This window comes from Sphaeramia orbicularis, chromosome 3 (genome assembly GCF_902148855.1).
Source record: "Sphaeramia orbicularis chromosome 3, fSphaOr1.1, whole genome shotgun sequence".
Taxonomy (NCBI): Eukaryota; Metazoa; Chordata; class Actinopteri; order Kurtiformes; family Apogonidae; genus Sphaeramia; species Sphaeramia orbicularis.
This window is the reverse complement of record NC_043959.1, coordinates 34334327-34350428: the sequence shown is the minus strand read 5'-3', so window position 1 is coordinate 34350428 and position 16102 is coordinate 34334327. Positions and strand designations below refer to the sequence as shown.

Here is a 16102-nt window from a genome sequence, read left to right as displayed (position 1 = left end):
AAGGTCTCAGAGCATCTTTGTGTGTGTGTGTGTGTGTGTGTGTGTGTGTGTGTCTGCACAGTTCTGAGAAACTGAAACGTTTTTAACTGGCCAGTTTGGTACCTACAGTTGAGGAATAGTCCCATCTCCACATTAAATAACTCGGCAAGTTAATAGGATCAATATTTTTGGAGATATTAGTCATTTTGGAATACAATAGCCTTACAATCACCTTCCTCTGTTGACTGGAAGCGCAGTACTGCGCTGCATGATGGAAAAGAAGTTAAAAACAGGAACAACACATTTACTAACTTCAGTCCCTAGATATTGGTATTAATATGACACATGGTTCCCCACAGGTCAATGCACAAGTCTTTTTATAATTAGTTTAAATGTGTCACTCCAGTGTATCCACTGTTTAATATTCATCAGTAATGCCACCACTGCACTTGTTGCATATATTATGTGTGTATGGCTGAAAACTGGATCCTGTAAAAAGACTACAATCCTAATTAAACAATGTGATACAATGTTATTATGATTACATTTGGATACACATCAGCATTGATTTTGCCAAAAAAGTCATAATATTACTAACAATAATAATTCTATTGTAATGGGTGGTATTTTTTTTATCTAGCAGTGTGAAAGAATCCTAATCCTGTGTAGGAGTGAACATGCGGCACCCTACATTTAGATGTTACATAATATGAGCTGTTTGCCGGACTGGTGGCTAAAATTCACACTGAATTAAATAGTTTTTAGAGGTGGCCTAAAAACCTCGACAACATGCTTCTTTATTTCAGTGTTGAAAAGAAATATTGGCAGATATTTTCTTAGAACCTGAAAATCACCTTAGCACCTCGAAGTGAACATTCTCTTGTGCAGTACAATAAACAAAGTATCACCCTTCACAGGCAGAAAATCCAAACTGGACCAGCGCCAAAACATTCTGGAAGGGAACAAAGGAGTGAAATGTTGAGCAGCACAAGCTAGGTTTATGACTGAGCTACACCTCTTCATTCAGCCTGTTTCTTAGGCAGGGTTTACAGTGCCATTTCCAGTCAGTTAGCTAGTTGCTGACTTTAAATTACAGCAGTTAGGTAGATAAGTTTCCCTGGTTCACAATTTGAGCCAGGCATCTCTAGTCTGCTTGCTCATATCTATTTTTTTTTTTTTTTTTATCCCATCGTGGCTTATTTAATGGTAAGAACAAGGGTAGCTCTTAGAAACTCCTACTGACACAGCATAGTCAACAGGGAACAGTCAGTGCTGTATTATAAGATATGGAAAATGCTGTCCAAACTTAGTTAGCAGTACTGTCTAGTGAGACTCTGTCCCTTGATGTTCATTAACTTGGAAGAAACTCATCAGCACTCTGCTGCATGAGTCTATTTCAAGGCCCCATGTAAATTACAGAAAACGCAATAATCATTAACAAAGTCCTCCAGGATTGGGAATATACTGTATGGTTGGGAGGTTGAATGAAAGTTCATGGCATAAAAAAACGTGTTTATGATAACTCTGAGCCGAGTTGATGCACAGAGAAATGTATATTATGGCGTGAATATATCTCCATCCACTACTTTCCAAACATAGCATTAATATTTTAAGCATTTAGTTCCAAAGATATTTTAATTCCAGTCAGACAGATTTAGCCAAAAAGTTAATTATGAAAAGAAAAATCCCTGTTTTTAGGCTCCTGTGAATGTGAATTACAGTGAAATCCAGGTACTTAAATTAAATATAGTCAACTGTCGATGGTTGACAAAAGACTGTGGGTGTACTGTGCAGGATAAATATTAGGAAATATGGAAATGAGCTAAATAAGGGTTTAAAAGAAACGTGTGAAAATTCCGAAATGATTAAATAATACTCAGCTGGGTTGGCATTGGAATAAAAGCACTGACATGTAGTGTATAAATTCATATTCAGGATTTATAATCAACTCAAGCACATAATAAAACAAACTGGAAAAAAATGCATAAGGCAGCTTATGAGGAATATTCCAATTCAGTTCTGACTAATACATGTAAATGCATGTGGAAGTTGTCCTGTGCAATTTAATGGACATATTGTTTTGCTTTGCTGAAAACACTTCTGCTTGTTAAATAGTTTACAGTGTAACTACATTTGTATTCATTATAAAACAAATGCAACTGCCTCTCACATAGCAAAAAGAGCAAACATGATACTTTCTGAACAGTTCCCCTTGGGGATGGAGCCAAATTGCTGCTGAGGTTCAAGAAGCTGCTGCAGAAAAGAACGGCTTCCACTATTTCCACTCCTACGGTCCTCTGTGCTCTGCCTTATCCAGATATCTTATCGATGCTATATTAAGCTACTGTTAAATTCAGAGGACTGAGGACAACCTTCTGAACTATTGATATCAAAGACTTAAAAAGGAAGAAGCTTCCAGTCAAAGTGCATCCAACAAGACCACTCTGCAAGCCTGCCCTTTTATTTAGAGTTACTTTGCAAAGTATGGTGCAGCAGAGCAGTGTATACATCTCAGTAGAAACATACCGATTGGACTGAAAGCACTTAGTTATTAGTGGTCTAGTACTGACAGTCCCAAGCCCATAATAAAATAAAACAAAAAATAGCTATTCTATTTGTACCAGGAACACCATGTCCAATGCAGCAACCCTGAGGCCACCCTCCACTCTATATCCATCCAGGGACAGAGAGAACCAATGAGTCCTTGTGAGGCCTCTCATGCAACTTTCAAGGAGGATAAATAAGTAAACAGCCCTTTTTTGTATTTTCATTTTCTTTACAAGGTGCAAAGAGACCTAAGGAAAGACATTGGAGCTCATGCCGTGGTGAAAAGGTTGCATGCAGCCACCAAACCCTTTTAGGGTTCACTAAAAGCATCGGCAGGGACATTAGCAGCAGAGTTATCGGAAAGACAACAGAATATGACGACAGATGATTTCTAAAATTGGTCGTCTTTTCTGGGAAGACATATGACAAAAACACTTAAAACAGGGGGGAAAGAAGCACTTCCTGGTGTGCCCATTGCTGTTTTCTTGGCAGTCCCCATCTGTCGTAGGCGTTCAGAGGAATAAATTAGAGCCAATTTAGATGGCTGGTACTGCGGCAACTGAGCAAAGGGTAAACAGATCTGTGCAGGAAAGACGAGAGGTTTGTGATCTGTGTATGTCCCTCTGTTTATGACATGTACTATGTATTAGTTTTATAACCTGTATGTCAAATGTTTAGAAATCCTCTTTGTGGATGAAAAAGTCAAGTTTGGCAGAGAGAAAGTTTTTTTGTTTTGTTTTTGTTTTAGAAAAGTGCTTATAAACACTCAAGAACGGAAGGAAAAAAAAAAAACATTAAGCACATGGTAGCACAGGTAGTGAATCAGTGTCATATGCACAGTAAAAAAAAATCTCCTGAAACATCTGTTCAGAGTGAGAAAAGCTGAGTATTTTTTAGCTCTAAAAAAAACATCCATCTGCACAAAATATGTCAGATTCAGATTCAGATACAGAAAACTTTGTTTATCCCATACGGGCAATTCATTTGCAGCTTACCACAGACATCAGCCCACCAAGGTTATAATCGTAAACAAAAACGAACGAAATGACGAAAACTAAAATTGAAAAAACATTTTCGTTAACTGAAATAAATAACAACTCTAATTAAAAGAAAAAAACGATAACTAACTGAAACTGTATTGTGAGCTAACAAAACTAACTAAAACGTATAAAAATTATGGATAAAATTCCCTTCGTTTTCATCTTTGTCAATTGATATCAAATTGATTTATTTGACTCCAGCCATTTTAGCTAGTGGCACCGTACGACACTTCACAGTCTGTCATGTCTGGTCACTGTGGTTTCCAGTGGTCTTCTGGTCCCCACTCTACCTGGAACATACAGACTAAAGCTGGGACAAAGCAGCACAGTCCTGTCTGGGATTTACTTTAGTGATGAGTGGGGTCGGGTTTTTTTTTTTTTTTGTGCACCATGTGTGTGCGTGTGAGTGACAGAGACAGAGTGGAGCTAAAGGACAGAGTCAGTGTTGAACTAGCATTCAGGTAAAGACTGGAGAGTTTATCACCATGAAAAGGCCTTCCAAGGCCTTAACTGCACAGTTTAGAAGAGGAGAGAAGAGGAGGAGGAAAACTAATCCAATTACAGAGGTATGGAACCTGTTAGAATGTTAAAAACGTTTGATGGTACTAGCTACAGCTAGCTGAACTGAACTGAAGCAAAGTTGGCTAATAATGGAACTGGAGATGATTAAGATATGAGATATCTGCTAAAGTGTGGTTTACTGCTGCTGAACTGGGTTATATATGTTTATAAGTGGTTTATATTCTATCTGGTTTAACTGCTGGTTAGTTGGTTTATGTATGCTTCTATCTGGTTTATATATGTTTCTATCTGGTGTACTGCTGGCTCCTTTGTGCATCTCCTCTCACGCTTTGCACATCTTCGCATTGTTTTCACGTGAGTGACGCTGTGTATGGATCACCCCCCCCAACCTGCTCTAGGGAATTCATACATTTGTACTGTACATGTGTTTGTGTCTCTGCTCAGTCAAAGAGCCGCCCTAACCCCACCCCCAAATAAAGTGTCCAGAGTAACCCGCTGATTTGCACCTCGCTAATTTCTTTGAATAGGATGGTGAGGAAGATAAAATATATGAAATAACTAAAACTAATACTAAAACTAAACTAAACTAAAACTAAGCATTCAGAAAAAAACGATAACTAATAAAAACTAACAAACCTGCTCTAAAAACTAATTAAAACTAACTGAATTAGAGAAAAAAAAAAGTCAAAACTAATTAAAACTAAACTATAATTAAAAATCCCAAACTATTACAGCCTTGCAGCCCACATCCAAAGTGCAATGTGACTAATATAAATAAATAAATAAATCAGTGCACAAATACAAGATCATTGAAAGCAACTACGAATAATGCATTTAAATAATCAACAATAAAAAATCAACTAATACTAATGCAGACTGGAAGACTAAAAGACCCTATTGGTTCTGCTAAAACAAAAACAAAAAAGTCACTTAAATGACTAAAATGGCTGCTGTCAGAGTTTAAAAGTGTGATAGCTGAAGGAATACTATTTTACTATCTGCCGGAATTTTTTCATGATTTAGAATTTTATCATTTTAACAGTTTTAATCAGGAACCAGGTGGATTGATGTGTCTAATAACAGCTGAGTGCTCTTCTACGGTTCCATTTACATCTTACTGTGCTGTGTAAATTCCGCTGCAATATACAATACAGTTCAGTTTGTTACATGATACATTGATTCAGTATGTTTGCAACCTAGAGGAAAATGTTAGCATTTTTTGGTATTCAACTTCTATCAGGGTGTTGTATGATGAAAACGATACTTTCATCAAAGCAGTAATACAATGAAGAAAATATGAAGCCAATTATATAAAGTGCTCTGCAAATGCACTCAGGATCAAGACAAACATAGGTATATAGACATTAATAATTGACTATATGACCACATTCAGCAAGAGACAACACGTTGCAATGAAATATTCAGTACAGAGCGGGGTGTTTGCGTGACGTTTGGATGGACGCTTAGTCGGAGTCTGTCTGTCTGTCCGTCTGTTTTGCGGACATGTCTTACAGCTTGGCGGCAGAGCTCACTCCAGCCACTCGAGGCCAAGTGAGGCAGTGATGCAGTAAATAGTGCCGTGTGTGTGTGTGTATGTGTGTGTGTGTGTGTGTGCGCGCGAGCTGATCATCCCCAGGCTGGGTTCAGGTAATGTAGCGGAGAGGAGGGTAAGCTACCCTGACACACACGCCTGGATCACCAAGGTTACACTGCTGCCGCCGGGTACAGTTTGTATGCGAGTGTGTGCATCAGCGTAGATGTGTTTGTGAACGTGTGTATCAGTATCTTGGTTAGTGCGCTTGGGGATTTATCTGCATGTTTATCAGTGCGTCAAAAAAAAAACAAAAAAAAAACATAAAAACTGTCTATTTTGATTCAGTCAAAATCTGAAAATGGAGTGGACTTTGCAGTTTCCTAGAAAGGATCCCTTGGGTTTGGTTATCGCTGCATGTTTTACCCATCAGTCAGAAACATCCCTACAGAAAATGTACACTCTAATGCTGCTTTTCCACTGACGCAGCTTAACTCGCCTCGACTCGGCACAGCTTGGCTTAGTTTTGGCACCAGCCTGTTGCATTTTCACTGCAGGTGTAGTACTCCCGGAGCGCAGCTGGTTGTCATAGTGATGCAGTGAAAATCAGAGTGACGCCATCTTTAGTGGGACTGCAGCTATGAGCTAGAATGGAGGAGGATGAAGCTTGAAAGTATGAGTTATAATTTATGATATGATATTAAATATTATATTAAGACTTTTTTAGGCACAAGTATAGCTGTTTATACTCTCACACTCACTACAGACTTATGCCCAGGTATATTAAGGCTTTACACCAGTGTTTTTCAACCTTGGGGTCAGGACTCGAAGTGGGGTCACCTGGAATTCAAATGGGGTTGGTTGAAATTCCTAGTCATTGATAAAAATAAAAACATACTAATAAAAAAATATATGGTGAGTTGAGACAATCCCAATACATAAAAGACATGACACACTGAAGCTGAAACTGAAGCACTGTGGTACTGTTTATCTTTCAGATGTTCATTGTGGTCGGTTTCAGATGCTGCAGCTCTTTCATAATTCATAGTTTGAGTTCTTGTTTGTTCAGTATTAATTGTCAGCCTTGTAAATCCAAGCTGGACTGACTGTACATATCCTGACCAAAGAAAATAAAATTCTCCCTTATTGCAGTAATCTACACCTGGCTTTTCTGCCTCCGTCCATAATAATATACATTATATAGACCAGTGGCGATTTCTCATAGACTGCAAGGGAAGCCCGGCTTCCCCTAAAATTACAAAAATTAAATGGTTAAATATGTACGGTTGTGTTGACATTTCATTGACTACAAATGTGTTAGAACACGTTCATCTTAAAGATGACTTCGTTCAGAATCAGCTTTATCACAGACCAACGGACCCGATGTTGTTCACTTCTCATACATTCCCGTTGTGCTGTTTTCTTATTTGATCTCTGCTCAGTGCATTTGTCCGTAGACTGCGGGCATCTATGGGCTTCAATGGGACTGAACGGAACAGTTTTTTTCATTGCGTCAAAACTGGACGGTAATTGGATAAATGTCAGGATGTTGTCCCGCCCCCGGACGCCGAGCGTCTCTGGGGGTGAATGGAGCTGTGGGCGGAGCTCGGCCGGGCTGGGCGCCAGAATCCCACGTGCTGATTGGAGGATCGGTCGAAAGGCTGAATCCCGTTTGATTGACAGCTGTTTTCAGATCTACTCCTTCACTGACACAGTTCAGTTTAATAACATCGCGCATTCTGCTGTGAAATCAAGAGAGAAACCACTGCGAAATTACTCGTTCATTTCTTGCACTGTAAATAAAACACACTCATTGCACTTCCTTGTTTCAATTTAACATAATTTCAGCATTTTCTTGTTTCAGTTACATAATTTAATCATTTCTTGTTCGAGTTTAATATCGTTTTGTAGATAATTAAATCAATCAAACTGTCGGCTAGGTCGGGGTGAAAGGAGCATCTCTAGTTTAAAAAGGCTGAAGTCTTACACCCACAACACAATGGGCCAAGGCAATCTAAGCACAGAGGACACTGGTCCAGTCCCTGGGAAAGACGCCTACTTGGTACAATAAGGTTACTGAGCATTTTCATAATTTTTTTTTTTTTTTATGTAAGCCGACAATGAGCTTCCCCTGTCTGAAAGACGAGCAGCCACCACTGATATAGACTAAATGTCATCTAAAATTAACGTTTATTCACAACATAGTGTAGTAAACTATTACATGATCAAAAACAAATTAATTTTAGTAAAAAACAAAAAAGTCTCCGTTTTGAATGTCTGGGGTCACCAGAAATTTGTGATGTTAAAATGGGGTCACGAGCCAAAAAAGGTTGAGAACCACTGCATTAATGCCTTGGTCTTATATTGGGGTTAGCATGCATATCTTCTCTTAAATGTGTCATGTGGAGGTATTTAATGGCATGTCATGGTAGATTGAAAACTGCAACCAGCTGAAATATCCTCAGCTACCCCTCCCAAAGAAAAAAAAAAAAGAATGTATAAAGCTTTCGCTAAAGCCAGTGTTTGGATTGAGTTATTGTTTTTTCAGTATTAATTCACAACCTTGTAAATACAAGATGGACTGACTGTACATATCTTGATCTGTCTGTCTGTCTGTCTGTCTGTCTGTCTGTCTGTCTGTCTGTCTATCTATCTATCTATCTATCTATCTATCTATCTATCTATCTATCTATCTATCTAAGGAAAATAAAATTCTCACTTTGTGCAGTAATCTCTACCTGGCTTTTCTGCCTCTGTCCATAATAATTTTCATTATATAGACTAAATGTCATCTAAAATTAACGTTTATTTGCAACAGAGTATAGCAAACTATTACATGATCAAAAACAAATTATTTTGGCAAAAAATGTCTCCATTTTGAATGTCCGGGGTCACCAGAAATTTGTGATGTTAAAATGGGATTACGAGCCAAAAAACATTGGGAATCACTGCTTTACACCATTGCACAAAAAGACAAAACAAAACAAAAACACGTACTGACAGGATTTACCAAAGGGATGAATTGGTGCAGTTACCTTCACACCTAACCAAATTATACATATATTTATATTCCATCTCAAAAGTCTGGGGAGGAGAAAATCTAAATGAGTAATGCAACATGACTCACTAAGGATACTGACTTTTGATTTACCGCTGATTGCACCCTTATTTAATACAAAAAAAAAAAAAAAAAAAAAAAACCTAGCATGTCACATTTGCGAATGGCAGGACCCTGACAGTTATGCACAGATGAAGTGCTGCTGAGAACAGAGAGCAGGGGGTAGACGAGCCAGAATTTTAGAGGAAGGTCTTATCAGAGCAGATCGACCAAAAAACAGGCTACATTTCTGCTGTATTGTTCCTGGTCCTTAGAGTATGATTGGGTAGAACCACTGATGTAACTTTACCAATTCACCAGGAGGAACAATAAGTAGTCGAACAGAGGATTTACTTTCAGATACAGTCATGAAGCATTATGCCTAAAAAGGTTGTTGGATGTTAATAAAATACAATGGCATTAAAATTTCCACAATTTTTCCTGGTTCGGTAGCAGATACAGATAGTGCGCAGTATTTCCCTTGTATTATTGATATTAAAAACAACTGAAAAATCACCCACTACATAGAATAAATATATCTACTGCTTGGGTTTGACCACAGTGTTGTGAATAATGGAAGTCAGAATTTAGTGTTATAGCAGATACAAATGTCACTTCACCCTGTACAGGGTGGGGAAGCAAAATTTACAATGAACATTTAGTTGTTTTTTCTCAGCAGGCACTACGTCAGTTGTTTTGAAACCAAACATATATTGATGTCATAATCATACCTAACACTATTATCCATACCTTTTCAGAAACTTTTGCCCATATGAGTAATCAGGAAAGCAAACGTCAAAGAGTGTGTGATTTGCTGAATGCACTCGTCACACCAAAGGAAATTTCAAAAATAGTTGGAGTGTCCATAAAGACTGTTTATAATGTAAAGAAGAGAATGACTATGAGCAAAACTATTACGAGAAAGTCTGGAAGATACTATTAAAGAAGAATGGGAGAAGTTGTCACCCAAATATTTGAGGAACACCTGCGCAAGTTTCAGGAAGCGTGTGAAGGCAGTTATTGAGAAAGAAGGAGGACACATAGAATAAAAACATTTTCTATTATGTCAATTTTCTTGTGGCAAATAAATTGTCATGACTTTCAATAAACTAATTGGTCATACACTGTCTTTCAATCCCTGCCTCAAAATATTGTAAATTTTGCTTCCCCACCCTGTATCTCTTTTCTGTGATGTACTTTGCTATCTTCTTTGACTTTCTTTGTGGATTACACCTTTTTTTCCCCTCCTGTAACCTATTTACCTCACAATGGTGATCTAGAAATGCCTTTCTGAGCTGGGTGGGCGATGTGGTTTTACAGTATTTTAGTCACTATGTTTGACCAGATAACACATCCACCGAGTCTTCCAGGTCTGATGTCTTCTGATGCCTCTTTTGGTCTGTGTTGCCATTTCCAGAATTAAATACATGTGTGAAACCATTGGTGTAGTGGTCCCTGGAGAAGTGGGTGTACTTTCCATTTTTGCCTTTTTTTATTTTTATTATTATTTTTTAAAAATATTTTTTTAAGTAGTCCAGAAAAACGCCTTGTTTTAGAAACAGTGACATATAAGACTTTTCTATTTAGTTTACTCAAAAATCCATCAGTAGTATTTGCTCATTATTATAAAATTATCATGACTTGATCAGGAGCAGTTTGTAGGTATTACTGGCCACACAAGCAGCTGCATGAATGTAAATGTATTCAACATGAGGCAAACATAGGATAAAGTTAGCGTTTCATAAAATTAGCCTTTCATAACATTAGCCTTTCATAAAATTAGCCTTTCATAACGTTAGCCTTTCATAAAATTAGCCTACTCACACAGTTTATCTAATGGTAATAACATCTGTTCTCCTCTAAATGTGCAGTCATATGTTCAGTAGTTTAAAACAGTGACTCATTCTGAAACCACCTTAAACTTACCTCAGAATTATGTATTCCATGAAAGTAGGTTCTCTTGATATGTGTAACTCATTTAAAAGACATTTATTCAGCCTTTCTCATTCACATTTCCAATAATCGCGCATCTTTCAATGAGACGTGCAGTGACCTGTCAGTCATCTGGGGTGGCATTGACACTGGGACCTGTCCAATCAGGTTCCAGAGGTGGCCAGCGCTAGTTAGCAATATTTTCTTTAGCATGACCGGCCCTACTCTAGCTCATCAGTCCTCATCCCTAAAGTTAACCAATCTAATCAGTGAAGGTAGTGAGTACTAGCCAATTAGAGGCCAAGTAGGGCGGGTCATGGCTTCACCATCCGAGAGGAAAACATGGGCAATTTGGCTACAGATACTACTGAATGGTACGCATCAGGGGGGATTTAGAAGTGGGTATACGCAATGACTGAAAAATAAGTAGGTATACCGCCGTACACCCTGGACTACACCTCTGCGTGAAACCTACACATTACAGTTGTGCTAGTGTTGTCGTAGATTCCCTGCGCCTTCATCAGGTGTATCTATGTTGAATCTGGCTCTGGGCACTACTGAAAACAAAACTGACCAGTCCTTTTAGCGCATTTTCTGTATCTTTTATGATGTGCAATGCCTTTGTGAATCTGACCCTACACCTGCAGTCAATTTATTAAGATTGCACTGATTTTAAAATTTGCTTCGACGTTTTTAGAGGCTGTCCTGCTTTGGCATCCCATGTTGTAACGTGATACCATCCCGATACCCTCAGAGGAAAAACTGTAAGTCACACTGTTAATTATGGCTAAATATGATAAAGTGTAGTCACCTTCACAGCCAACCTGCTGCCTGATCCCACTAACTCTGAATAATGTGACCCTGGCTCTTTGGTGTTTCAGCATTTATGGGTCAGTCATTTGCTTCAATCAGCATTTGCAAACTTTTAGTATTATTACCTTTACACACTGAGGGCAATGTGAACTGTATTCTTTTGTTTCAGATATTTTTTATTTTGAAGCTTTATCATAGTACAGGTTTGAAATCCCCCAGCTGGTACATTATGCTTCATTTTTAATATCAGCAAAACGCAACGAACACACATTCAGAAATAAACAGCATTGACAGAGTGAGAAAAGAGGAAGGAAGAAGAAAAGAAAGAAAAGAACAAAACAAAAAAAAACAAAAAAACAATTTAACATCTCATCCACCCCTCCCCATCCCCAGAGCCATTAAGATAGGTTGGTGTAGTGCTACGTTGTGGGCTACTGCTTATGCAGTGGGTCTGAACTGTATTCTTTCACCTATAGAATTATATATTAAAGAAGGATTGTTGTAGTAAAAGTAACAAATATCTTGAAAATATTCCACAGAAATGACAGCAAGTGATGGGAATACTACAGTGAAATATACATATATACTAAAAATAACACTTTCTTTAAAAAATAACTAAAAAAAAAAAACACCCTGCAAAGAGTTATTTCAAGAAGCATCCATCTTTAAGTTGTTGATTTATACGCAGCAGTCTTGCCTTCCTAACATAAATGTCAGTCAACACTGTTCTTCCATCATTTGTCAGCCCCTCTTGACGTTACCTTCGCCTTTTGTTTGTTCAGTGTATATTTGGAGTCAAAACTCTGTAGTGAAATGAAGCCATAAATAGTGCTTGTATCATCTGCTCCTTACATAAACAAATAGCAGCTGCCAGCAACTATTGTGGATGAGTCCCAGAAATACCCAGATTGAAGAGCGGTAATGATTACGCAGCCCTATCAGGACCTTCAGAATTAGCTAAAACTGGTTTCTATTTATATAATTCTCATCTTCTGGATGTACTGCTTCTGCACTCTAATGAATTCTCGCATCAAATGAGCAAATAATAAGGATTTAAATCAGATTTTTGATGATCTTGAGTTGTGTAGGAGAGCATCATAAAATACAATACAGTATAGTTAGTGCCGTTTTTTTTTTTTTTTGCATATTAATGGTATAAACTTGATAAAAGTTCAGATTCTGCTTTGACAATAACACTTTCAAATGTCAGGTACTGCACTTACGTTGAAAATAAATGGTGCCTCCAAAGAGAAATGAGTGACTTTTATCTGTTCTGAAGGGGCGATATTGAGAATACAGGTAAGGTGGGGAAATTATACACATTTTGCTCTATACCTACTGCACTTACAGCAGCAGGGGTGGGGTAATTTTCGACCAGAACATAGGATAAAATGACAGGAGAGCATAATACTTATTAGAGACATGCTGAGTGTCTTTTTCTAAAGAAGCATTATTGATTTCCTGCTGACAAAAATCTCTTTGAAAGACATTCAGAGCCCACTGGCGAGAATCACAATGTGAAAGATGAGCCTGCTGCTTAGGCTGCACGACGTTTTAGCTGGGAGGTAAGGTGACAACATATTGATCAGACCAACAGGTTATCTACAGTATGAGTCTATTTTAATGCACACACACATAGACAAAAAGATGCACACATTGAGGCATGGTATCTTTCATAAAACCATAATTACAACTATATAAAGTGAGCAGCAGTGAATCAGTCAGAGTCGTAAAGGCGCTGCAGCCAGTGGACATACCTGGGGGCCCTGGGATATTAGCAAATCAACCAAATGTAGTTCACGCACGTACACACAGACACACACACTCATACACGTACACACTCTGCAATCACATAAAGAAAAAAAAAAAAAAAAGAGTTTTTATTGGATACCCAGAAACGGTTGGTGATCAAACTCCAACAACCAAAAGAGCCACAGTGATTTAGTGGAGCAAAAATCCATTATGGCTCCATCCAAAGGTAATGACTTCTTCAGGCCTCCCAGCTGATTCTCGAAAACAACAGTGGGGGGAGGGAAATAAAACATACACACACACACATACACACACACTGGACAAATCAGGCCTTTGTAGAGAACACATGAGGTCCTGAAAGAGCTCACTCTTGACATCACCTCTCTTTAAGTCTTTTATACATTCAATCACTCACAATGACAGCGTCTCCAATAGTGTCTCCATTTAACATACCCAAAGTATAGTGGCGCCCTCAGTGCTGTCTACAAGGTGGTAAATTAAAAGAGGACTCACAACAGAGCAAGTATTGATTCTACCTATTGGTTAATCCATACAAAAAGACAGAAAGCTAAATTTTACAGCAACAATAAGATGTCAAAATGTAGACACAGTATTGAACGGTTATCTTCTAGGCTGCAGAACATGGTCCCATTGTACTGAATTTGGCTAAAACTGGGGGAAAAAAAAAAAGACTAAATTCATCATTCATCAGCTGTGGTAAATGCCCAACCAAGTAATTTGCTCATCCTTCAATATGCTTCAATTTACTTTGCTATTAGAGTAAAACAATTTATAAAAAAAATTGCACAAGGCAGCTAAGCTCATAATTACTTCATGAAAATCTGAATATAATTTTTTTTTTATGAGAAATGCTCTTCAGCCTGATGAGAAAAAAAATGCTGAAATTCCCCTGAGCCAAGTGGGTTTTCTTAACATATTTTTACAAGTGTTGCTTAGGAACCATGTGGTACTCGGTGAGATGGCCCTGCAGCGCGGTTTTTAAAAAATACCCCACAGTGTCCAAGAGAACTGTGGACCTTGCCATCAAGGAGATAAATTACCTTCTTCACTGCGTACTAAAACTGCATTTGAAGCACCCTTCTGCTAAGAGCTGAAATAACTCCTATGATAAAGTCAGGTGCTGTAAGTATTAAAACATTCTACGCTCTCAATCCTGCCAGCGTTATGGAGCAGAATCTCCTTTATTTAAGAGCAAATAAAAAAAAATAAGGCAGATCTGTGCAGGCCTCAGAGTGTTAAACTGAATCATATTGATTTTCTGATGATGCATAGTACCTTGGATTATGAATTAAATAAAGATCACTAAAAGCACCTTGCAGCTGTAGAGGAACATAAATATAAAATTGCTTTCTCGTAGTTAAATACAGTGTTGTCTGAAGAAGTTTTATAGATTTGTGTCTTGGAAGCAGCACCAATTAATTACTTTATTCAAACATTGTCAAACTAACTTAACCCTTTATTGGGCAAGTAACTATTTCTGGTCATTTCCACACTCCTGTTGATTTCCAGATATATTCATTATTTTTATATATTACCCCTCTATCCCATACTAAATTAAAAAATAATTTAGTTTCCTGCTGTGTCCACATATACCGCACCATGTTTCTTTTAAAACTCTTCTTCTTCGCTTGTTGTAACATCTGTCAAAGTCCATTTTTTTATTCACATGACTCTAGTTGTGGAAAAGGGTCTTTCCATAGCAGTTTTGTGTGATGTACCAATTTTGCTACGCCCAAAAAACACCTCTTGCCAGCACAAAAAGAGAGTTTTGGTGAAACTGTTGTTTTCCCATTAGGCAAATTTTTATGCACAAGTTATATTCACGTAATTTGAGGGAAAATGGAAAAGCGACTAGTGACAGCAACAGTTCCAGTGAGGACAGTGAGTCAACAATCTCAGGTCCAATGTGGTCTACAGGGTCTGTAGGGTCCACCTCTGCATGAACAGTGAGTGTACCTGCTTTGTTAGGTACCATGAAGTAATGGTACTAATGTAAGGAATGATGTTCAAAGGGAGAATGTGGATGTGTACAGGTGTCTGGATCAGCACTTATTTTGTTCTAATGATCTAAAAGTGATGTTCTTTTCACCTTACATGTGTTTTTCTTGTATTTTTTATATGTACTTGTATTTTTTTTTTTTTTTTTTTTTGCCACATATGAGTAAGGAACCAAATATGGTAACTTCATTGACCTTGATTTTCTACATAACAACAATTTTTTTTTAAAATTTCACCAAAGTAATAAAGTCTTGTTATGTCCTCTAATAATACAGTAGGGTTTAAGTTTGAATTTCAGAGTATTTCTATGAGTGCCCTATAAAGGGTTAATGTCAAACAGCTTTTAATTCATATTTTTTTTCATCATATTGCTTTAACTATAATTTATTTTTTATTATGTTTTAAAGCAATTTATTTCCTCTGCCATCTAATTTGTGCTCAGATTGTAAATTCTTATGACTTGCCATGACTTTACATGTAAATCCTCATTAAATGTCAGACTCATCTTTGATTAGAGCCAGCATTAGGCGACTGCATTAATGGCCACCCCCTAAATAATTACGGCAGTGTCCTTTACGGAGGTAACTAACAAACCTGTGAAGAAGCTAATTATGGGATGAAAGCGGATAATTCCATGTTATACTATGCTCATTTTGTATAACATGGAAGATTCATGGATTGAACTAATGGATCATCCTGGCGTCTTCTTAAAGATTTTGATGTAAATTAATCAAGACACAAATGCGCCAAACTGGCAGATACAGTATGTGGAGAAGTGAGCAGACTGATTTTCTATAAAGCCAGCAGAGAGCAAATGCATATGGAGGGGGATCATGAGCTGAAATCCATGCATCTTGTCATGATAGGACA

General features: G+C 37.7%; 1 protein-coding gene across 3 annotated transcripts in view; it reads right to left on the bottom strand.

The window, feature by feature from the left end:
* ntrk3b (neurotrophic tyrosine kinase, receptor, type 3b) overlaps nucleotides 1–16102 on the bottom strand; it is a 201168-nt gene that overhangs the window by 68476 nt on the left and 116590 nt on the right. The gene's annotated exons all lie outside the window — the stretch shown is intronic.